Consider the following 24,908-nt stretch of genomic DNA (forward strand, 5'->3'; position numbering starts at 1 on the left):
CTATACGTCAAAGCAGAAATAATCCTACAACACGATTCTGCTAAAACTTTAAAGCACAGTTGGGGGGCAACTCTTAGGCAAAATGGTGCACTCAAACTGCCAGACAAATTTCAGGCTAAATCATTTTTAGGTGAAAAGGAAATTAAGTAGAACAGCTACAGAGTCTCTGATTCTCCATCCCAAAATGGAGATTCTGCACAAAATCATGGGAAATAACTCCACGAGGTCCCTCACAACTGTCTTCAAATGAATTTATCAGGCTGGAAAAAAACAACCCAGTTTCTCAGCTTTATTAGAGCTAAAGTAGATTGCTTTTAGTTATTTCATCAGGAAGGTCCCTATCCTGGTCACAACATTTAACGAGGGAGGTGAGGGAATGAAATCCCTCATGGGCGGGCTGGCTCGGAAAGCAAAGCCTAGGTTTTTGGTGGAAGCGAGAGAAGGAGGCTGGACAGTGCTGGTGGAAGGAGGGAAACAAACATTTCAGACAGGCAGTCGGCAGGCATGTTTAAATGGATGCCCTCCCAAATTACTCTGCATTTACATTTTAGGAATCATGCCAAAAATCATTTTTGCAGTTTCTTTCATCCAACAAGTCCAAATAACAAGTGTGATAGTCTGTAATGCAGGCATTTCTGGACAACAACCAAAAAAAAGTACGAATAGGTCTCGCAGGCTTTATTTTTCAGAATCTATCCCTTCTTTCAGGTAACTGCTCTGCCTTGGCTACTGAGGACATCATGCTCTCCATTAGAGACACGGAATGTCTCAGTGGAAAGAGCCCGGGCTTGGGAGTCAGAGGTCGTGGGTTCTAATCCCGGCTCTACCACATGTCTGCTGTGTGACCTTGGGCAAGTCACTTCACTTCTCTGAGCTTCAGTTACCTCATCTGTAAAATGGGGATGAAGGCTGTGAGCTCCACGTGGGACAACCTAATCACCTTGTATCATTCATTCATTCACTCAATTCATTCAATCGTATTTATTGAGCGCTTACTGTGTGCAGAGCACTGTACTAAGCGCTTGGGAAGTACAAGTTGGCAACATATAGAGATGGTCCCTACCCAACAGCAGGCTCACAGTCTAGAAGGGGGAGACAGACAACAAAACATATTATAATAAAATAAATAGAATAAATATGTACAAGTAAAATAGAGTAATAAACATGTACAAACATATATACATATATACAGGTGCTGTGGGGAGGGGAAGGCGGTAACGCAGGGGGATGGGGAGGGGGAGAGGAAAGAGGGGGCTCAGTCTGGGAAGGCCTCCTGGAGGAGGTGAGCTCTCAGTAGGGCTTTGAAGGGAGGAAGAGAGCTAGCTTGGCGGATGTGCGGAGGGAGGGCATTCCAGGCCAGGGGGAGAACGTGGGCCGGGGGTCGACGGCGGGACAGGCAAGAACGAGGCACAGTGAGGAGGTTAGCGGCAGAGGAGTGGAGGGTACGGGCTGGGCTGGAGAAGGAGAGAAGGGAGGTGAGGTAGGAGGGGGCAAGGAGATGGAGAGCCTTGAAGCCGAGAGTGAGGAGTTTTTGCCCAGATCAGTGCTTAGATCAGTGCTTCACACGTAGTAAGCACTTGACAAATGCCATCATCATCATTATTATTATTATCATTTGCGAGGGCCTGCTGTTCTGAAAATCCATGATGCCATACAATCTTCATGTTTTTTGATTTGGGTCTTTTTTGAAAAAAATAATTTCTAAATTTCATTAATAATTATTTTCCGCATGCAAAAGACATCATTTTATGGGGACAAGGTGCTTGAATATTTTACAGGAATGGCACATTTTATGTCCCCTGAAAAAGAAATGAATTCATTACTGGAAAATGCACCTTCAGTATTTGCAATAATTTGAAATAATTTGGAATAGTACTGAAATCAGTACTGCAATAGATTTGCTTGGTGATGATTTCTGCAATTAAAATATTCAAGTGAGCTATTCACAAATGTCATCTCATCAAACTACGTCCCTCCCCTCCAACAAAACTCTCCCAAAGCACCACCATCTCTAACAGGCATTCCCTTGTCTCTCCAATCAAGCCAATCCATCATTACAGCCACTCTCATCTATTAGTCATTCGTTCACTTTTGTCTAGTCTTTAGGCTTCTCTTCTCCCTCTTAATGACATTCATCAGTACTTGCTCTTTAGATTAGAAACCTCTTGAGAGCAGGGATTGTGTTATATACTACTACTACTAATAATAATAATAATAAAATGAGGGTATTAAGCCCTATGTGCCAAGCACTGTTTTAAGCACTGGGGTAGATACAAGATAATCAGGTTGGACAGAGTCCCAGACACACATGGGGCTCACCATCTTAATCCCCATTTTACAGATGAAGTAACTGAGGCCCAGAGAAGTGAAGTGACTTCCCCAAGGTCACACAGCAGCCAAGAGGCAGAGCCGGGATTAGAACCCTGGTCTTTCTGTCTCCCGGGCCGTGCTCTATCCACTAGGCCACACTGCTTCTCCAGGATAGTCCCTAAGCACTAATAGAGTACTCTGCCCACAGCAGGTGCTCAGAAAACAGTTGATAATGAGATTGTAGGAATGTCCTTCAGGCTCTTTGTGGCAATCAAAGTGGACCAGAATTCTAACCAATTAACTTGTTAAAAAACATGCATGGTAGTGAAAACTTACTGAAGAAATCTATCTTGGGCTGTGCTTACAGGCAATGAGGTTTTATAGCCATATCTATATGCATATACGGATATATATACACACACACAAATTTATTTTTGATATTTTTGAGCCTTCAAAGTGGCTAGGAGCTTGTTCTACACGCCAACTAGCTGAAAGGGATAGAGGAAAGAAGAAAGGGTAACTAAATTAATACTGAATAGACTAGACCTCTTCTTCTCTCCCCCCCCCCAAAAAAAATTATTTCTGTAAAAGCATCCGGTATATCTGTAGCGTACATTCCCTGGTAGTATAAGGAACTGAAATCTACCCCCAGAATACTGAAATGGCACTTTGGAGATTATTTGGAATGACAGGGTGATTTATTATTGAAAATATTGCTTGGAGTCTCAAACGTGAAGCAGTGTAGGTTGAAAATTGGATTTTAACAGTAATGTCATCAAGCGTATATGGATCAATGGCCAGACCATTTCCTAACAATTCCAATAATTATCTTGAGCCCTATTCCCAACAGCCAAAAGTGGAAGGAAAAGGAAATGTCTTTCAGTAAAATATATAATCTGAAATCACAGAGCCCTATTGAACCTGCAAGTGATAATCATTCCAGAATTCATGTAACCTTCATCTTTCTAGGGCCCATCTTTATAAGCAAGAAGATGAAGATGTGGCCCCTGTGTCTTTTCCATAATTGTCTTGTGACCAATTGTTCAATTCTTTGGGCATTGTACTTGAAAAAAAAAAAAAAGCTGACCTTTTTAGATGGGTAGTAATCTAGCTCAACATCACCTTCCTTCTGGGGGAAGAAGCATTACCACTACATTACGAAGCAATTAATGGCAAAAAACAGAAGCTGGTTTATAATCCTTCAAAATATGTGTTGATACTCTAGAATCAGGAAATTTAAAATGTCTCTGCGTAATTCAGACCTCAACTTTTCAGACTAAATTACCCAGTTGTTTCAAAAATATTTATGCTCAATCTCAAGGTATTTTTAAAAGTTATCACCAACTACAGCCTGTCTTTAGTTCTATAATGCTCATTAAAAAGAGCTTTAGAACTTTGGTAGGTCTGATCTTTTAAAGTTTATTTCAACCAGAGGTCCTATGTATGACTACAGACCTTTATGGCTGATGCTGTGACCGATATGTGGAATAGGATCAAAAATGTATTAAATAGCCTAAATGCTGCATTAGAATTTGCATCCTATTGTCATTCTCCTTTTCAGTCCTCAAAGAGAGCATATTTGATGGATTCAGTAAGTATGCCCTTCCTTAATGTAAGGACTCTAGCTGATGTAGACAGATTTTTCAATGCAGTGAAAATATGAGCTACCTTGCTGAAAAGTATTCCTTTATCAGTTCCATATCTCAATTCAGAATCACCCTGTTCAGAATTGATCATGTCTTGGCTTCATTCAGTCAATACATTGTTCTGTTGGAGGAGAACTGCATTGGTTGGGTTGATTACTTTCTGTTAAAGAAGCAGAACTAAGGCCATAACCCACTATGCTCATTTTTACTGAGCATTTTTATTGAGCTTGGTCTAAAAAAAAATGGCCACTCATATTACAATCTGGAATTATTTTTTATCAATTCCTTTAAATATGTCAACTGACCATTAGTATGTGATACAGGCTTTAATGATTTTGTCTGCTAATTTTTTATCTTCATAGTGTTTATACAAAAATGGTTGGTAGTTCAAACTCTACAATTTAATAGTCATAATATGCAATGAATATTTAAAACTCAAGCACTGAGTCTATTTATTTTACTTGTACATATTTACTATTCTATTTATTTTGTTAATGATGTACATATAGCTATAATTCTATTTGTTCTGATGATTTTGACACCTGTCTACATGTTTTGTTTTGTTGTCTGTCTCCCCCTTCTAGATTATGAGCCCGTTGTTGGATAGGGACCGTCTCTATATGTTGCCGGCTTGTACTTCCCAAGTGCTTAGTACAGTGCTCTGCACACAGTAAGCGCTCAATAAATATGAATGAATGAAAGAACAACAACTGACAAAGGAGGGAGTGAGGATCCTTCACATGACAATATTTAGGAAGCTGTAGCTTAGGCGCAAATTTAAAATGCCTGATCCAAGGTAATTTACCACAAGGCAAAGGGCATAGGATGCCTATAACTTTCCTTTATGTTCAGAGATAGTTCAAAGATTGTATCCATGCAATTTCCTGAAAAGAGGGTCCTTTACTGTTTTGATGTGTTTAACTCTTCAAGACAGGAACCCTATCTTTCAGATGTAACAATACATTTTGGGGTTTTCAAGGACCATTATTTCTTCCCTTGCCTCTATCATATCATATATATAATATATATATTATATATATATAATATATATATTATATATATATAATAGCAATCAACCAATTGTGTTTATTGAGCATCACTGCATGCAGAACACTGAACTAAGCTCTTGGAAGAGTATAATATAACAGAGTTGGTAGACAGGTCCCCTGCCTTACAGTCTAGAGGGGAGACAGACATTAAAATAAATTAGAAATATGTACATAAGCGCCATGGAGCTGAGGGTGGAATAAATAAAGGGGACAGATCCAAGTACAAGGATCATGTAAAAAGGGGGTGGTGGGGGAGGAAAGGGAGGGGAGGGAGAGAGGGAGAGAGGGAGAGGGAGAGGGAGAGGGAGAGAGAGAGAGAGAGAGAGAGAGGGAGAGAGAGCGCTTAGCTGAATATTTACATGTTATTGTGCCCAGACAGCTCCAAAGTCAATGGAAGTGATGGAAACAATAAGAAGGCATGACAATTAGCACTACCTTAGTCCTTAAACAGTCAAACTGCTTATACCTTCTTATTTAAATGAGGGTCAGGGTTGAATGATCAGGTAGTGGCTTCATTTATTCTGGATAAGTTCCTATGCTGAAGGTGTGAAATTCCTATAGATTCATTAGCCAAGGGTCCAAACAGCTGAGAACCATAAAGTAAACTACTTAAGCGTACAGTTTTAGCTGGAGATGGATTCTTAGCTTAAATAAACAAGAAAGATTGGAATTGAGCTCTAATTAACAACCAGCCATTAGTGAAATTGTTTAAACACACATAACCCCTCACCCCCCAAAAAAAACAAAACACCAAAAAGCTTTTTTTCTGAGCTCAGCTGTGAACTGTTGCTTATTTTAATGACTGAGTTTTTATCCCCTTTTAATTTTTTATGGCATACTCTCAAACCTCTCCCTCATCAGTTTAGCCAAAACAGGTGTGGATTTTTGTCAGTTGTCTGATGGTCAGTGAAGCTGGGCTACAGTTGATGGATCTGCCATGGGGAAAGGTGGCTGCAGCCCAAAAGCATGCTACTCTTTATCAATTGTACTTATTGGGCACTTACTGCATGCAGAACTCTGTACTAAGCATTTGGGAGAGTACAATATAACAGAGGTGGTAGACACATCCCCTGCCCACAAAAATCATTGTCTCTAGCAAACCTCAAAAAATTTTTTAAGAAAAAAAAAAAATCAGATCACAGAATCAGATTTGTGTTACTCACCCATAAATCAGAGGGCTACAAAGGCATCTTATTTATTTGGGTGAGTGCAGATCTGCCTGTCTGCCTTCCTCAAGAACGCACTGTTCTCTTTCTTACGCTTCTGAAAGAGCATCACCAAACTTCAAAGCTCGCCTGAGTACTTTTCTATCTGAACTTGCAATTTTTGAGACGTTTCCTGGGAGGGCATTCCGTCGACATTTGAGGCACTGAAGGATACAGCTTACTTATCGAGTGCTGTGATCTATCATCATAAATGCCTTTGGCTTTTCTCTAAGAGACAGGCTTCTAAGGGGAGAACTTTTGATCTGTGGTTTAAAGTCAAACTCTAATAAAGATGTATTACTTAATAAATGTACACAGATCCTTGTACACACGAGAGAGAAAATGAGATAGATGAAGCTAAGGAACACATGGAAATTTTCATTGTGAATCACATGTATATGTGATTCCAAACCAGGAATGACATCTGAAATTCTATGTGGGCTAGTAAACAAATCTGATCTTGTAATGAGAAATTTACTGTAGCAATTGTACAAACATGGCCTACATATATAAATCCCACTTACTACTCATTTTTTTTAAAAGCAAAAGAATAAATGGTTTTGCTTGAACATGTCAGTTTTATCGAAGTAGCATTCAGAGTAGATCAAAAGATAGTATTTGGTGTATTGCTAGTCAATATTTTTGGATGTTCTGAGAGGAAAAATGGTTGAAAGGCTTTCTATAATTCCTGCTGACAGGTTTTAGAAAGAAAAACTTGAGACATTCATTTATCACTTTGGAAAGGTTTCTATATCTTGTCATGAGCAAATATCTGAAGCAGAAACCCTCTTATGATCTGACCCCAAGAGAACCATTTCTTTGTAAAATTTTGATTACAGATGAAACAAGTACCTTCTAGTGACTCCACCTTTAGCATTACAATCAAACCTGAATCTTGTGTGGCATTTCACAACATTAGCTAACTTGATTAGATGGCTTCCTTCAAGCAGAGAGAAGGAGGGGGCTTAACCTCCAGCTAACACTTGTCTTTCTAGTGGATAATAATTGGGAGCCTAGGTGCCATGTCCATGGGGACTTTTCTTCAATTTGACAATCAGGGAGAAAAGTGGGAAGACAGTTTAGTTGAGGATGGAGCCTGCTTCCAGGAGCTAAAAGGCCAGAAAGCCTTGTTAAGCATGCACTATGTACCAAGACTTGTGCTAACAGCAGGAATATAGATAGATTTATAGATATGTGATGGGCAATAAAATACTTTACAGACAAGCAGCAAAACCTCAAATGTGGTAGCATGGGATTGGACAGATGGACAGAGGACAGAGAGCCCCTCTAGACTGCAAATTCATTGTGGGCAGGGAACATGCCTGCAAACTCTGTCATATTGTACCCTCCCAAGCATTTAGTACACTGCCCTGCACACAGTAAGCACTCAATAAATATGACTGATAAGGGTAATTTAAACTGATGAGCAATCAGAGGTGGCTCTCCTGGAGAAGGAGGCTCACAAAAATTATACCATCAAAGGGGTAAGCAAAAAGGTTCTAATTCCAGTTCTGCAAAGCACATGCTGCATGTACACAGCCAAGGCACTTAACCCCTCTGAGTCTCAGTTTCCTCAACTGTAAAATGGGGATCGGACACCTGCTCTTCTTCCCTCGGAGACTGTGAGTCTGTTAGTGGACTGGGTCCAATCTGATTATCTTGTTTCTACCTAGGTGTTTAACACTGCATTTCCATACTTCTTATGTTGGTTGTAGTAAGGGATGAGGAGTACCTTTTCCAATTCTTGCTCAGGTCAATCAAAATAAAAAAACAAATCTATTCCTCAAAATATGATTCTATACCCAAGCACAATTTTTAATCTACTAATCTATAAAGAAAAGTATTTCTGGGATACTGGGCTCCACCTCTTTCCCTCAACTCACCTCTTCCCTCCATCCCTAAGCCTAGAAATAAAACTAGCCCTATTGAGGAGACCTAGACTGCAAGGTCATTGTGGGCAGGGAATGTGTCCACCAATTCTGTTGTACCGTACCTCCCAAGTGCTTAGTACAGTGCTCTGCACATACTAAGCACTCAATAAACACCACCAATGATGCTGACCTATTCTCCCCTCTGAACTATACACCATGATCTAGAAAACACCACCACCAGCTAGTGCTCCTGAAAAACCACTGTGGTTCCATCAAAGAGCTGACTTACGCATTACTAACGTGCCTTTCTATTTTTAAAAAAACAAGTACCACATTTTTGTGGTGTTTCTTGCTGGGTTTGATCTTATGTGTTTGAAATGACTTACTCAGAAGGGTTACCTGGATGTTGCATAGACTGGATTAATATCTGCAATGCCTTACAACAAAGCAAGGGGAGAAAAGAGTGATTAGATAGGTAGAATGGATTGTCCCCAATCTGATTAGCTTGTAACTACCCCACTGCTTAGAACAGTTCCTGGCACATAGTGAGCACTTAGAAACCATTAAAAAAAGTCTCTCATTGCCAGTTTAGTGGGAAGTTCTTTGTAAATGCCAGAAAGTAAATAATCGTCATCACTGGGGTTCTCCACAAAGAGGTCACATCTGATAAAGGAGAAGCTGATGGAATCCAAGGACCTCTCAAAAGTATGAACCCTTATCAGAATAGAAACTGATCTGTGATTCTTTATTTCTCCATCTTTCTAAACTCTAACATCCCAGAGTTAAAAAGAAATGAAATTTTCCTTATGTGACTGATATTCCTTTGGTAAAATAGAAGGTAGATTTGATGGTGAGTGACTATGATGACAATAAAGAATGATAGACGTATTAAACTATACTTAGACTGTAAGCTCGTTATGGGCAGGGAACATGTATGCTAATTCTGTTGTTTTATACTCTCCCAAGTGCTTAGTACAGTGCTCTGCACATAGTAAGTGCTCAATAAATAGCATTGATTGATTATGTAGACCACAGAAGCCAGAATACAAAGATTAAGGGAAAAATATTTAGGCAAGTCTGTTACGGAAACTTCAGAGAAGCATAAGAAGCATAAAATATTCTTAACAGTCGACAGTACAATTCTATCAAGCTTGTAAGGAAGCAGGCACAAGTCTTTAAATTACATTTACTGGAGGAAGTACAAGTACATAAAAGCAACCTTCACCTCTGGATCAAGACACTTGGCTTAGTGAGAGGGAATTTAGCTAGCACTTCAAATTAAAAGAAGCCCAGGGTGCCTGATCCTTAGCATTTCAATAAAGAAAAACAGCACTGACAAATAATTTCACGTTGGACTTTCGGCAGACTGACGACAACATTACTGAGGTATGTGATCTTAAACTTAAAAATGATTGCAGGCAGTGGGACGGAAACAAATATATAGCTTAGTTTTTTCATAATCTATTATGACATCCTAAAGTGGAAGGAGCAGTGTTGCCTAAACCATTTAAAAAGAACATAAGGTGAAGCTAATAAAAACCATTCTCAGGAGGCCTTAAAGCGACAAAATGAAACATCTCTGCACAACTATGAGACGATAAACAAAAGTAAGGCCTAAACAGCGCAGGGCTCTAATTCGGGGAGACAATGTGCTGTCTCCTAAGTACTCTGTTAAATTTCAACAGCTTGCCATTCATTAGAGGGATACACATGAGATTTCAACTGTAGTAATCTGTGGAGGAGAGAACCTGAAGAGAAATGCCAAATTAGATTCTATTTATTCATTATTGCCAGGCCGGAAACCCTCTGAAACATATCACTTCATTTCTGCCTTTGTTGAGAGGCAATATTGTTCAGGAAATGTTTCCAAAATTTTAGTAGTTTCCCCAACATTTTAAACGGAGTTTTGGCGATAAGAAGAAAGCCAAACTAAACAATCACTAATAAATCAAGAAAAATAAGTGAACCTTCACTTCCCCAACGAAAAACCCAATCCTCCCTTCCAAACAAAAATCACATACTTTAGAGGTAATTATACCTGCAACTGAATAATTCTGCAGACACAGGATGGTGTCTATAACACCAGAGAGATAGTTTCCTCTGTATTTACAAATCACACATCCAAACACAAAGATTTCAATGAACTCAATGGAGCTCTTTCTATCTTCTTTGACAAAGATGGGTTTCTGAGAGAGGAAACTAATGAAATACAGGGCAACAATACTTTTTGAAGAGAATCGTTTTCTGAAAAATTCTGATTTTTGCCGAGATCTGCAAGGTCCAACCTGACATAAACAAGGATTGCACCAAGGAGACACGATTAATGTTCCTGCTTACTCTGGGAACCTAGAGATGGGCAGCCTCATCTGAATGATAGGTTTATCAACCCTACCCAATATAGTTCCATCTGAAAATCTGATAAGGTATGCTCCTGACTCCTTCACACAGGTGATTAAAATTATAGTGGTTTAGAACTAGTCTTAGCACCAATCCCTTTGGTACACCTCTTAATATATTCCTCAGACTGACAGTGAGTCACTGATCCCACTGCTGGGTAGGGACTGTCTCTATATGTTGCCAATTTGTACTTCCCAAGCGCTTAGTACAGTGCTCTGCACATAGTAAGCGCTCAATAAATACGATTGATGATGATGATTACTGCCTGCTGGGTGTGAGTCCTGTTTTTAATGGTATTTGCTAAGAGCTTGCTACATGACAAGCACTGTTCTAAGCGCTGCGGTAGATACAGGTTAATCAGACCGGACATAGTACCTGTCCCACATGGGGCTCACAGTATGTAGAAGGAAGAACAGGTATTCCTCCATTTTACAGGGGGGAAACTGAGGCACAGAAAAGTTAAGTAACTTGACCAAGGTCACACAGTGGGTAAGAGGCAGAGACGGGATTAGAACCCAGGTCCTCTGACACCCAAGCCAAGGTTTTTGTTCTGTTTCCCCACGAGGTAATGCTGCTTCCCCTTGAACTAGCTTTACGCCAGGTATGCACTCGCTAAACTTTCCCCATGCTTTGGGAAGGGTGCCATGTGGGAAAACTAGCTAGTAGGCTCCTCTCTAGTCTATAATTACCTTGTGGGCAGGAAACGTGTCAGCCAACTCTGCTGCGCTATGCTCTGAGGCGCTTAGTACAATGGTCAGCACACAATAAGTGCTCAATAAATACCATTCATTGACTGACCTGCACAGCCTGATAGGCTCTGTTGGAACTAGTCCTTCTTTTCATTCATTCAATCATATTTATTGAGCGCTTACTGTGTGCAGAGCGCTGTACTAAGCGCTTGGGAAGTACAAGTCGGCAACATATAGAGACGGTTCCTGCCCAGCAACGGGCTCACAGTCTAGAAGGGGGAGACAGACAACAAAACATATTAACAAAATAAAATAGAATAGTAAATATGTACAAGTAAAATAGAGTAATAAATCTGTACAAACATATAGGTGCTGTGGGGAGGGGAAGGGGGTAGAGCTGGGGGGGTGGGGAGGGGGAGAGGAAGGAGTGGGCTCAGTCTGGGAAGGCCTCCTGGAGGAGGTGAGCTCTCAGTAGGGCTTTGAAGGGAGGAAGAGAGCTAGCTTGGTGGATGTGCGGAGGGAAGGCATTCCAGGCCAGGGGGAGGACTTGGGCTGGGGGTCGATGGTGGGACAGGCAAGAACGAGGTACAGTGAGGAGGTTAGTGGTGGCAGAGGAGGTGAGGGTGCGGGCTGGGCTGTAGAAGGAGAGAAGGGAGGTGAGGTAGGAGAGGGTGAGGTGATGGAGAGCCTTGAAGCCGAGAGTGAGGAGTTTCTGCCTTTTGTGTAGGTTGACTGGTAGCCACTGGAGATTTTTGAGGAGGGGAGTAACATGCCCAGAGCATTTCTGCACAAAGATGATCCAGGCAGTGGCGTGAAGTATAGACTGAAGTGGGGAGAGACAGGAGGATGGGAGATCAGAGAGGAGGCTGATGCAGTAATCCAGTTGGGATAGGATGAGAGATTGAACCAGCAGGATAGCGGTTTGGATGGAGAGGAAAGGGCGGATCTTAGCGATGTTGCGGAGGTGAGACCGGCAGGTTTTGGTGATGGATTGGACGTGAGGGATGAACGAGAGAGCAGAGTCGAGGATGATACCAAGGTTGCAGGCTTGTGAGACAGGAAGGATGGTAGTGCCATCTAAAGTGATGGGAAAGTCAGGGAGAGGGCAGGGTTTGGGAGGGAAGATAAGGAGTTCAGTCTTGGACATATTGAGTCTTCTTAAAGACATGTTTTCTCACATCTTAATCTCATCTGGGTGGTTATGAATTGATTGGGTTTTGATTTGTACAATATTGAGGCCCGTATGCACCATCAGAACCACTCCTCTTTGCCTTTTTAAAGATGGACCCACCATTTCCCTTTTCCAACCTTCTCTAACCCTCTACAAATTATCCAAAATGATGTCCCAGATGCATTAGGAGAGTAGAAAACTAAAGATAAAGCAAGATGGCAGCCGTGAGAATTACATTCAGGAGGATGAGCTAAATGTTCTTGGAGCATGCTCCAAACTCAATAAGCCCTTGAGGAGTGCAATATATCCTGAACAGGAGTTTCAAGACAACACCCATGAGGGTTTGCAAGTGCAAATGGTGGCCGGAAATGAGCAAGAGAGTCAGGAAAACTGTGACAGGCAAAGTCAACACAGAAGTTGGTCTTTACCAGGACTCTATATGTGGGGCCACTCCAGGGTTACACCTAATTGTTTGATCCTTTTACCCAGGTTACAACCATGCTATAATACCTCCACCCAAGGGAGGTGACATATTGTTTTATATCTTAAGCCATCCATATACCTGATTGGACCTAACTTTCCAGTCAAATGTGTTCGGTCCTTGCCTAGGCTGGGATCAAGCAGCCAGCAATAAATGGATCTTGGAGGGAGCTCTGACCATAGTTTGTGTCAGATTTTCAGGACACTGAAAAGATCCCTGAAAATGTGACCAAAGGTACTGTTGACCTGGGGAGATAACTCAATTTAGAAATGAATGATGCACATGTCGATGGGTTAAGTGCACCTAACTCAGGGAAACTGTTGTCAAAATGAGGACCTCATCAAATTTCGACAGTCCAATGAATCACTGTAAGATCCTGAAACAGATGAAGTTGTCATGCTTTCTTCACTACTAGCTAAAATGTCTTACATCAATTTTTGAGAAAGCAGACGAACTTATACCTACAATTGTTGAAGAAAACACTAATGGGGAGAGGAGTTCAAAGGTTCATAAAGGTATTCAGAAGGTGTTTACCTGATACAGGAGGTTTTAGGAAAAGAACGATGCTATTCAGCTTAAATTGGACAAATTCTTCTCTGAAGTTGAAAAACCACTCCTACAATCAGCAGAACAAGCTTCTACTTCGGCAGCCTCCTGATCAAACAACTCCTCATTTATTTAATGCTATGATGTCACGCTCTGAATTACTTTAATGAAGATTAATTAATAATTCAATGACATCATTATGGTATATAGCATGAAAATGAATTTTTATGTTACTTTTCTAGGGGCTATGTAATGGTTCCTATTTTGAAAACGTGTCAGATCTATGGCAAAATATATCGATAAAACAACCATTCATGATACAGCCACATTTTCAAAGAACACAATCCCGTTGCACCATGGGGTACACCGGTACAATCTTAAGTCAATCGACCAACACTGGAAAATGCCCAGTCGCATCACTCCTTCACGGGTGGGACCTGGGAGGAGAATGGATGACAGCAGGGGGACCAAACAGCAGCTGAGTGGTGAGCTGAGGGGGAAGAACCGTGAACAAGAAGGGCAGAAGAAATGGTTATATGACACAATGAAACAAGCCTGCAGATAATGTGGCGTAGCTGAGGACAGCTGGAAGACAGAAGCACCAGACTAGCCTGGCATGTGGCAATTAGAAAGGAGGTGATTCTGAACAGAGCCCTCAAGAACATCAAGGCACTGAGGGGCAGAAACGGACACAGTGACAGGCATTGCAGGTAGCAAATGTCATAGTGTCACAATGGATAATCTTTATAATCTCATGTTGCGGGAAGGCCTGTCAGTCACACATCTGTCCTATCAGTTGTATTTATGCTCACCGATAAAAATTTCACTGTTAATAGTGTAACTCTGAACCCTAAAGCTATATCCTAGGCATTTGATTTGAGTGGATCAAGGTCCTTAATCGTCAAAATCTATAATTGACCTGAAAACAGTTTCAATTCAGTCAGCTGATTTTTTTTCTTTTTTGAAAAGATGGAGAGCTTACATTTTCTCCTAAGACGAAAAAGTAGTAATCTTGTGTTCCCAGACCATTTTTTTGTAGTTTTCAACGTGAAGGCAAAGCATGTTCAAAATAATTGCTTTAGTTCTGATCAAGTACTGTATCATACAAAATGATTATTCTATAAATTTAGGAGGTGTTTTCACCCCCTGCTACCACTGCATTAAGACAAACAGCGATGGTTCGAGACATCAGGTTCGGGAAGTGCACTACAAGTTATGAGTGAGCATACACTCTGTTCAGATGTGCCCACAATAGAAGAGGAGTACTGAACAATGTGGGGGGAAAAAAACAAGCCATCTTTCCTTTAATTTTTTCATTCAAGGTCTCAGAGTACATTATTGAAGTCTCTGGTATTTAGTAATCTAGTTGAAGGGTTCATACTTTTATCCTGAAAACATGCAAACCCTATTCTTATTCAAGGACAGAGAGAGATGCTTTTTATCTCACACAAAGGGGGGAAAAACTGTATCAGGCAGAGGAGCAGTGTCCTCTAGGCATACTGGGACTATTTGATTATTTGGCAACTGTTACTGCTCCAATGGTTGAATCCAGAGGGCTTCATAGGCAACGCCCTTCAGTGGGCCACCCTCGTCCCGACACTTCCCAGAGGCTTCGGAAACAACGCAGAGTGAAGGAGCACCATAACCAAAGACAGACCAGTTAAACCTCTAAGCACACCAGGGCTCAGTTCTGGGCTATTAGTAGGGTCTAACTCAATTCCATGGATACTTCCTGCCTACTACTATAACTACTATGCCTGACAAAAGTAGGCTAATAAACGTTGACGAACCGAAGGGCTCGCGACACAAAATATGCCATTACCAGTTTCTTCAAAGGCATTATGAACACCAAATGTGTTCTGTGTCTGACCCTCGACACCTAACTAAAACTCATTTTCCAACCGTAATAATTGCTCACCCTTGCTAACAGGATACAAGATTGGCATCCCCGCTTCTCCCTTTAGTTCATCACTGCTATTCTTTTTATTGTTCCCCTAAATTCCATTTTAAGAAATTTGAATAAATTTTTCATAGGGAGGGATGGGAGATGCGTTCTTCTTTTCCCCATTAGTATTGATGACCATGTATACAGGGCAGATTGTATTCCTTCGAGAGTGCCTGAATAATTGATTGGTCCCCAGTACGGTGCTAGACTTAGAGCAAACCAATTTGTACATTTTCATTGAGTGTTTCTACTGCACTCAGAAGTACTTCCTTACTAAGCGGGCTGCATATGAACAATAAATGGAAAAACACCCCATTTAAAAAAAACAAACCACAATGAACCTATCTGTTCAGATCCCCATCTGCTAACATACGGCAGAAGAGGCTGTTGCCAAACCAATGGTAACTTTTAACCACTTATTCTTTAACTTGGAAAAAGAATTAAGACTCACCTCAAAGTAAGGGCAACAGAAAAGAAAGCACTACTTCTTCCTCGGATTTCCAAACCCAACTACCACGAGTGCCTCCCTCCTCGCCTGCTAAATTACAATTTTGGAGGGCGGGTGAAGGAATGGTTTCAGGCCACAAGTGAATTGCTCCTGCAGTCCATTTGACAGCACTCCATGGGCCTGTAATGGTTAATGTGACTTCCTAAGGGCCAAACTATAAACAAAGATTAATATGGGCAATGGTGGAGAGACCCCATCACGGTCACGTGGACCAAATTTCTGTTCAGCTACAGCAATGCCGAACGGTTACTAGGCTACTACTTGAATATTACCTGCACTGTCACATTTGGTATTTTCCCTTCATTTTAAAAGGACCTGTTTTTCTCTATCGCCCAAACTTGTTTTTCATTATTAAAAATGATCCTACACTGAGGAACGGGATCACAGAGAGCACTGAAACTTCCACTAATAACATGAAAAAGCTCAAAGAGAATTTAACAAATACATATGGAAATGCAGTGGCTCTATTTTCACACCTGAAAACACAGAGGTAGGGGTTTTAAGTCTTAGAATCATGGGCACCCTGAATTTTTTTCTACCCTAATATCAAGTAGAATTTCATTCTACTCTGTTGGATATAACTAGGTATGATCTGTTTTTAGACATTTGCCAATAATCAGTCATTCACATGTTTGTTGAGCAAACACTATATGGAGAACACTGCTCTAGGCGATAGGAGAAATTACAAAGGAGGTTGATGAATTCGTTTCCATGCTCAAAGAAGCATGACTTCAAGTAACTGTTTTTAGGCTTTAAAATGACTCCTACAGAATTGACATTCCACTATCTTCAATTTTTGATACATAGATAACCCTCATAAAAAAATGAAAAAAAAACCCGGCATTTTTGCCTGCCTTGAACAGGAATTATTTTGATTAATCTTAAGGGTAAACAAACAAATTTCTGGGTACAGGAAAACACCAGAGGCAAAAGAAGTTTTGCTTTGCACTAAGGATCTTTTTGAAACCCTTCTGAGTACATACAGAAAATAAAATTGGCCCATAATGAAAAGTATCTATAAAAATGGCACTTTATTACCGTAACTGTCTTCTTGTCGGATTAGATTAGCTTACTAAAGCACATTTTAACTGCTGTCTCTACTGCACATTCAATATATTGTGGGTGAAGATAATGCGGTTGTATTTTCTTTTGCCTCATAGATCATAAACACAATTGACATATTCTCTGTTGGAGTAATGAGGTATGAAGCAGAAAGAACAGCTTGAATTTTGACTTGTACAATGAGCACATTTGACATGGGAACTATTAGGAAGAAGAATGAGACAGAAGACTTGGCTGGAACTTTAAGTACAGCCAGGAAGAGAACCTAATGCACTGACCCATGGGGTAAGCAAGGGGTGTCCAGTATTTGGGCCCTTTTCCTTATGCCTCGGGGATCTTAGGTGTCTGTCCTCTGGGAAAGCATGGCTGGGGAGATTTGCAAGACGGAGACCTGGAAATGAAGTGGATTGTCAAATAGCAAATCAAAGATGCAGCCCTTGTGAGCAATAAGGGCTAGTTTGTAGGACTCGAAGGGCTGCCAAACCAAAGGAATCTGGTGCCTCCAATTAACTTAATGATGCCGAGACCACTCATACTAATTGAGACCCCTAAAAATGGATCCTGGGGGTTCCACCCAAGATTTTCCCCTAAACGGTGGCCTCTCAGAAGGGCAACCAAGGGTGACTGACTTCCTGCTTTCGCTACCCTAAAACTGGCTCTGATCAGAATACATATTCTAAAGCCCCATTCAAAAATAGATGTAGGTTGTTGAACAAAATCATGAATATATCAAAAACTATCACAAATAATAATTATTATTATTATATTAATCATTATTATTATTCATTTGATTCACTGCCATGGTTTCAGATCAAAAACCAATCAACTCATCAAAAACTTTCCTGGGTCACAAAATTTTCTTAAGCCACTGCCACAAGCATTGGGACAGCAAAGTGACAATAAGCAAAATTTTCAGCTGTAACATTATAACATTTCATTTTCAATTTTAACACACAGCGTTTTCCATTAGGCCTGACCAGCTAGTTCAGGCTCTGGGGCTTGGGCCTGTGCTAATTTGCCTTTCTGATCTAACCAGTGATTTTAAAATTTAGACACAAAACCTGTGTGTAGAAAGGGCTCCAATGAATTCAGCACACCATATACTTTCATACATATGAAGTTTCATTCAAAATTATTTTTAAGATATGGCTACCAGGATATAAAATGAAAACAGCTATAGAAGCTGTATATGAATGAACTAACTGCTTGGGCAGATCAAAGAAATACTTAGATATGCCAATTAAAACAGTGAGTGTTGGTTAAGATTGATCATCTAGCCTTTGAAATTATACTGGATTTTTTCATCAAAATATTCAGTTATCAAAATTGTTCAGTGGTATTATTTATTAGTATTCATCAGTACTTGCTCAGCAGTGTTCTGTGCAATGTACCACTGGAAACACACAATAGAAATAAAAGACAGGATCTCAAGCTTCAGGGAACTTTCAATCCTGGGGCAGATCAGGAGGTGAGAAGAGACCTCAAGGTTTTCTGATCCAAAACTTTGTTTCCAGGAAGATTGAACTATTCAGGATTTTTTTAGTAGCTCTCTCTTTTTTAATACTATCCAGGAATGTAGATTTATAACCTTCCTGTTTCAACATCTTGTTCTTCAACGATGGCTTTATCTTGCAGGTGTCAATTGAAAATCCTGTTCTTTCAGGGTTATTTTTTCCCAAATGATACAGGTCATGTTGCCCCAATCAAGGGACTGTGCTCTTGATTCTTTCAGCAAGGTCATGGAAAAGGTCACTGAATAGAACTAGTCCTTGACCTGACCTCTAAAGGAATTCCCGGGATGATTCTAAACTGATGCTGATGACCTTTTGTGTACAATGCTTGAACCCGTCTTTCCAAGATCACCCTTTGCTAGCTTCTGGTGAGGATGATATCTGGAAAGGAACCTGAAGTCTGGATGGCTTGTAGCTAATGCCTCTCCTCTGTCTACATGGTCTATCACCCCTGTGACCCATCACAAGGAAATTAAATTCCTTCTCTTTACCCCTTTCTACTCCCTGAAAACAAGACGCTTCTGATCTCTCGGCCAGGACAAAGAAGAGGGCTGTGTGAGGACTTCAGAATTCAGACCAGAGCTTTGTCTCCACATTGACGGTGTAGGGCCAGAGTCCTATTTTTTGTTTTGGGGGTGTTTATTCCATCCATCATATCGTGTGAAGACATCCCTTCCACAACCAGATTTGTAACCTATCTGTTTTAACACATTTGAGCAGTCGTAGACTATATGACATGACGGTTTCTTTGATCACATACTCTACACCATTCTCACATCCACCTACACACATACAGAACACAAAAATACGCAGTTATAATGAAGTCCCCAAAGATTTGTATGGCAGATGTGAGCGCCTCACTCAACAACAGTATGTAAAGTGGTTGAGGGCACACCAGCCATCTGCTACTGAGGAGGGCAAACAGAAATGGATTCTGTTTCATGGTCATAGTATGCCCCTAGTTACTGGGTTAGGAGTGAAGATTGATACCGTGAATCCGAGTGCCACAGCAGCCATCTGTCGTGGTGGAGGACGCCCAGACCTAGTCTGGTCCACAGCTACGGACTGCATCCCAACACCAGCCAGAAAGGTTGCAGGGTGGGCTGTTGGTCACAGGGTAAATGGGCCGAGAGTAAGGATGGCTCAGAACAACTCCTCACCCCTCTGGAAAAACAACTGCCGACTGGATCACCTTACAGCAACAAGTTCTATTTTGAGTAGGTAGTTCGAGATATCCGGAGTGGTACCAGAACCCGGGGTGACTCGGCAGCTGAAGTTAGAGCAGCGGTGAATCCCTGAAGGGCTAGCAAAGGGCTAGAAATGGACCCTCCAGGCTGGCTTCACTCAAATTTGTCTTACCAGATGAGTGCAACAGAGATTTTATGTTTGCAGCACGAAATTTTTAAAGCCAAATACATAATGAAAGGTTGCAGAGAGAAAGCTATAATCATTACTTCTTATATGAAGCTTTGTGGAATGATTATATTATTTGCTTCACCCTCAACCTACCAAAAGTATACCCTATTTACTTGAATAATTGCCACCACCACAATTTCCTTCCCTAATTTTTGAGCAGGAAATAAAAGATTATTTTTTGAGCCACAAAACTATAGGCAGCAATAGCAGCATAGAACAAGGGAATGGGCAGTTTCTTTGAAAGGAAGGTGGTTAATTCATTGTATGCAGCACTTGGAAGAACAATAGAAGTAAAAGACCACTCTCAGGAGCCCTTTCTTTACCATCTCCCCTCCTTTTTTATCTTCCTCTCCCTTTTCATTCAATCGCATTTATTGAGCACTTACTGCGTGCAGAGCACTCTACTAAGCGCTAAGTACTAAGCGCTAACCCTTACTGCTAGACTTGATTCCCATATGACTGTGAGCCCACTGTTCGGTAGGGACTGTCTCTATATGTTGCCAACTTCTACTTCCCAAACACTTAGTAAGCGCTCAATAAATACGATTGATTGATATGACCCGCATAGCCCAACTCCTATTTCTATGTTGTGAAATTATGCAAAAAGCAGGGGAAATTATGTGAGTAGATATGGTAGTGCTGCCGCTATTTAATATTCACAGAAGATATATGCAAGTCATAACAAATGATCTGATGGTCTATAAATGGATCAGAATTTAAATATACTATTTTTACAGGAGGGTTAGAAAATGGTTTAATGTAGAATCCATTATAGACCTACTGCGCAAAAGCTACCAAGAAAGAATATTTAGGTTGGGCCAATTCCTTCTTTGGGCCTCTGTCCCAGCTCCCTCACTCCTCCCCTTTCCCCCTCTCCATTCATTCAATCATATTTATTGAGCGCTTACTGTGTGCAGAGCACTGTACTAAGCACTTGGGAAGTGCAAGTCGGCAACATATATAGACGGTCCCTACCCAACAACGGACTTACAGTCTAGAAGGGGAAGACAGACAACAAAACGAGACACACAGACAGGTGTCAAGGCTGTCGGAATAAATATAACTATAGCTATATGCACATCATTAACAAAATAAATAGAATAGGAAATATGTACAAGTAAAATAGAGTAATAAACCTGTACAAATATATACAAGTGCTCCAGTTTCTCTTCTTCAAGGCAAACAGACATAGTGCTTAGCTAGCACATGGCTGGCCTGAGAACCCCTCTAGGACGAGCCCAGGGCTGGGTTAAAATGAATGCACCTTTCCTAGAGAGAGTTGTGGGCTGGAGATGGTCATTCGTTCATTCAATTAAATTTACCGAGTGCTTACTGTTTGCAAAGCAGACACATTCCCTGCCCATAATGAGCTTATAGTCTAGAGTTCAAGGATGGGGGAGAGAGGACTGCTCCAGGCAATGCAAAAGCAGCATCCTGTTGTGGGCTAAAATGAGGGCATCAATGAGGGCATCACCCTGGACACCCCTTACCCCAAAGGGCATGGAGACTGACGTCCTGAACCCTCCAATCCAAGAGCAGTTTCCCTTCTAACATTCGTATCCTCTTCCGGTCCAATGATAATACTACTATTTGGACAAACAACTCTTAATTGTCCTTCAGGTCTTTTCCATGCATAATATTTAATCTCTCCTCTTGCTTAAACACGGCTATGCAATCACATCAATCTCAATAGTAAAGTGCAAGCTGTTCATGACTACCAGTAATAGGGTTCTGGGAAGTAACTGATCCCTGAAAGGACACACTTACCCTGAATAATAAATCCACTGTCTTTTGTGTAATCATTGTATGTACTAATCTAAGCAGAACAACAAAATGACAGTTGTAGAAACCAAACTGAAAAAGGGAAAAGGAAATTCTTCCTCTCTGGGGGCAAGGGAAGAAGAATTGAAATGCACAAAAGACTGAGACCTGAATTTTAGGGAAGGGCCAACTAAAAATTCTGATTTTTGCTAAGTAAATGGTCATTGCTATTAGCCTTAACTGTTTTTCTGGGTAAGATTAGATTTTTTGAAAGCTATATTTCCTGGAGAAGTTTGGCAGTAGTTCATTGATTCATTCATTCAATCGTATTGAGCGCTTACTGTGTGCAGAGCACTGTACTAAGCGCTTGGGAAGTACAAGTTGGCAACATATAGAGACGGTCCCTACCCAACAGCGGGCTCACAGTCTAGAAGGAAAACATATTGTTGATGTTTGTATTTTACTGGCTGCTACTTCACTGTGGCTTACACGCTAACACCCAGTTATAGGCATAAATTGGAGAGAAAACCCTTTTAAATGACACTATCCATCACAATGTCAGCTAGGAGTTTCCTGCTATTTCATTTCCTCTAATTTAAAATTAATAGAGCTACCAACACAATCCGACTTGTCCAGCTGCTTTGTTTACTCCAAATAACACATCAGCCCGCCCCTAGTAACTTTCCTTCATATTCATACTATTCATCTACTTACAGACTTGTGCTCCCTATTCATCATCATTCAACAAAATTACATTGCCCACAATTAGTTCTTTTCATCTTTCAATTTTTCCATTTTCTTCATTCTTTACCAAGTGGGAGGCCCTTCATAGACCGCCGAACATTTAGAAGACCTTTTTCTAACATCAAGTTGTCTGGAACTAGATGAAGTATCATGTCGAAAATGGCCCTTGGGAGAAACTGAAACCTTTCTGATCCAGAATACTTCTTAAGGGAACCCCTCTGTTTTTGAAATCCTATTGTTTCCTCTCTCCTCACCATTTCAATGTCAAGATTCTAATCCTGTCAATGTAAGCATTCCAAAAAGCAGATTATCCAAGGCACGTATGTCAGCCCTCGCCTCTATTCAGATACCTGCTCCGGGAAATTTCACACTTCACGGGTACCTTCACCAGACAGCTGGCAGGGGAAGTGAAGCAGACCAGTCGGTTTTGCTGCTTGTTAGGCTTGGTCAGGAAGAAGATTGAAACGAGGTTAAAATATTGGGGATTAACTGAGAATTTCAAACTTTGTTCTAGGAGTAAAAGCGGGCGACACTGTTACAAGTAGGATCGGGGGGAGGGGAGGAATTCCCTGATGCAGTAATCTCTGACACTCGAAGAGTCCCAGAGATTCACAATCTGTACCTTAAGTGCTGATCCAAAGATTTGAACGTAAATGTTCATTAAAATGCCATTATAGTCAGAAAATGTGTAGCTCAGTGGAAAGAGCACGGGCTTTGGAGTCAGAGGTCATGGGTTTGAATCCCAGCTCTGCCACTTGTCTGCTGTGTGACCTTGGGCAAGTCACTTAACTTCTCTGAGCCTCAGTTCCCCCATCTGTAAAATGGGGATTAAGACTATGAGCCCCCCGTGGGACAACCTCATCACCTTGTATCCCCCCAGTGCTTAGAACAGTGCCTTGCACATAGTAAGCGCTTAACAAATGCCATTATGCTTATTATTATTATTACTATTAAAATATGGGGCACTCCATCCCTGTTCCCAAAACACTACTTCAGCAGCAGTAGAACTATTCTGGAACAAGTAAAACTCCTCTTTTCAGCATTCAGAACTAAATAAGAAGGGGATTTTTTTCTCTATGTACATTACATGATCTGTTAAAAGATGGCAGCATTCGTCAGAATGTATAATGAAAAGGATACCCAAGGGGGAATGTCATATTTTAAATAGAAGTTCCATTTAATTTGGAACGCAACTAATTATGGAATGAAAGTTTATTTAGAACAGAGAGATACAGGTAAACTGCTAGATTTTTTGAGAAGGTATTTAATAGGATTCTCTTATGGGCCTTCCATAAACCATACACCTTTAGTCTTTCCACACCAATCTCATCAATCAATTGTATTTATCAAGCACTAACTGTGTGCAGAGCAATATACTAAAAGCTTGAGAGAGTACAATAAAACAGAATTGGTAGATATGCTCCCTGCCCACAACAAGCTTACAGTCTCATTACTTAATTATAAAGTTGCACCATTTGGTAAATTATATTACATAACATTTGAAACATTTGGCCCTTGGGCCAACTTGCAAAAACATTTTTTGAACAGTTTACTTGGAAATGGCAGAAGAAAATAATGGAATTATTAATGAAAACTACTCTGTTTTTCTTGGAAAAAATACTTTTCAATTTACTATACTGATTCATGCACTTTTATTATTCTGGTTATGGAAAAAAAGGGGTGATAATGATGGACAATTCTTGATGCATTGGGCTGAAAAATTGGGTATTTGCCAACCATGTCTGATTCCAAAGTACTAATTGGCACAGGGATAACCTGCTCTTTTCCCCTTTGCTGTTATTGCAGAAAGTTTATAAATCTAATTTGGTTAGAAGCATGGTCTATTGGACGGTGCAGAGGAAGGGGAGTCAAACATTCAGAATTCTAATCTCAGTTCTGTTATTACAGTTTTAATCACAACTCACTGGCTGCCCTTAATCATGCTTCTCAGTTTCCTCACCTGTAAAATGGAGATAACCATGCCTTGTCTCACAGGGATGCTGCAAGGATTCATGATGGGGTAGAAAGTCACAAAAACGCAAAGCCACAAAAGTTTTCCCTGACACTTAACTCTGAACTTTCTAAATTGTTAATTATTGAATCGGATCCTACGATGAATCCAGTCCGTCTTTCTGAGCCCCAATAGAGCACACTGGTAAATCTGTCACATTGGTCACGCTTTGCATCGCTAAAAATGTTAACCAAAACAGATGGTTCATGAAGTCTGGGATTTCGTATGCAACTCCAAATCCTGGACTTTGCTGTGGAAAGTAGCCCTTGTGTTAAAATGAGGGTGCAATGTACTCATGAGACATCACTGTATTACAACTACTTCCAACCACCGTTGGCTGTAAAGTGACTGACAGTGGTAAAATGTACCATTAGCTATTTGTGACAGCCTTAATAAGGAGCTAACAAGGTACTGCAGTAAAAAGCATGTAGTTGAATTAGCAGAGGAAATACGTTTATAATCTAACATTTTGGTTTTTTTCCTTATCAACCTCATGTTAAAATAAAAATTTCCATCAGTCAACTCCATGACACGGACCATTTTTGGCTAATTTGATGATTTGCATAGCTAAAATTATTTAGAAGT

At 40.6% G+C, this 24,908-nt stretch overlaps 1 protein-coding gene across 2 annotated transcripts in view; it reads right to left on the reverse strand.

Annotated features, from left to right (window-relative positions):
- The window catches only part of RNGTT (RNA guanylyltransferase and 5'-phosphatase), a 249,998-nt gene that overhangs the window by 40,489 nt on the left and 184,601 nt on the right, over positions 1–24,908 (reverse strand). The window lies entirely within an intron of this gene.

The sequence above is a fragment of the Tachyglossus aculeatus genome, chromosome 19 (assembly GCF_015852505.1).
Source record: "Tachyglossus aculeatus isolate mTacAcu1 chromosome 19, mTacAcu1.pri, whole genome shotgun sequence".
In the NCBI taxonomy this organism is placed as follows: Eukaryota; Metazoa; Chordata; class Mammalia; order Monotremata; family Tachyglossidae; genus Tachyglossus; species Tachyglossus aculeatus.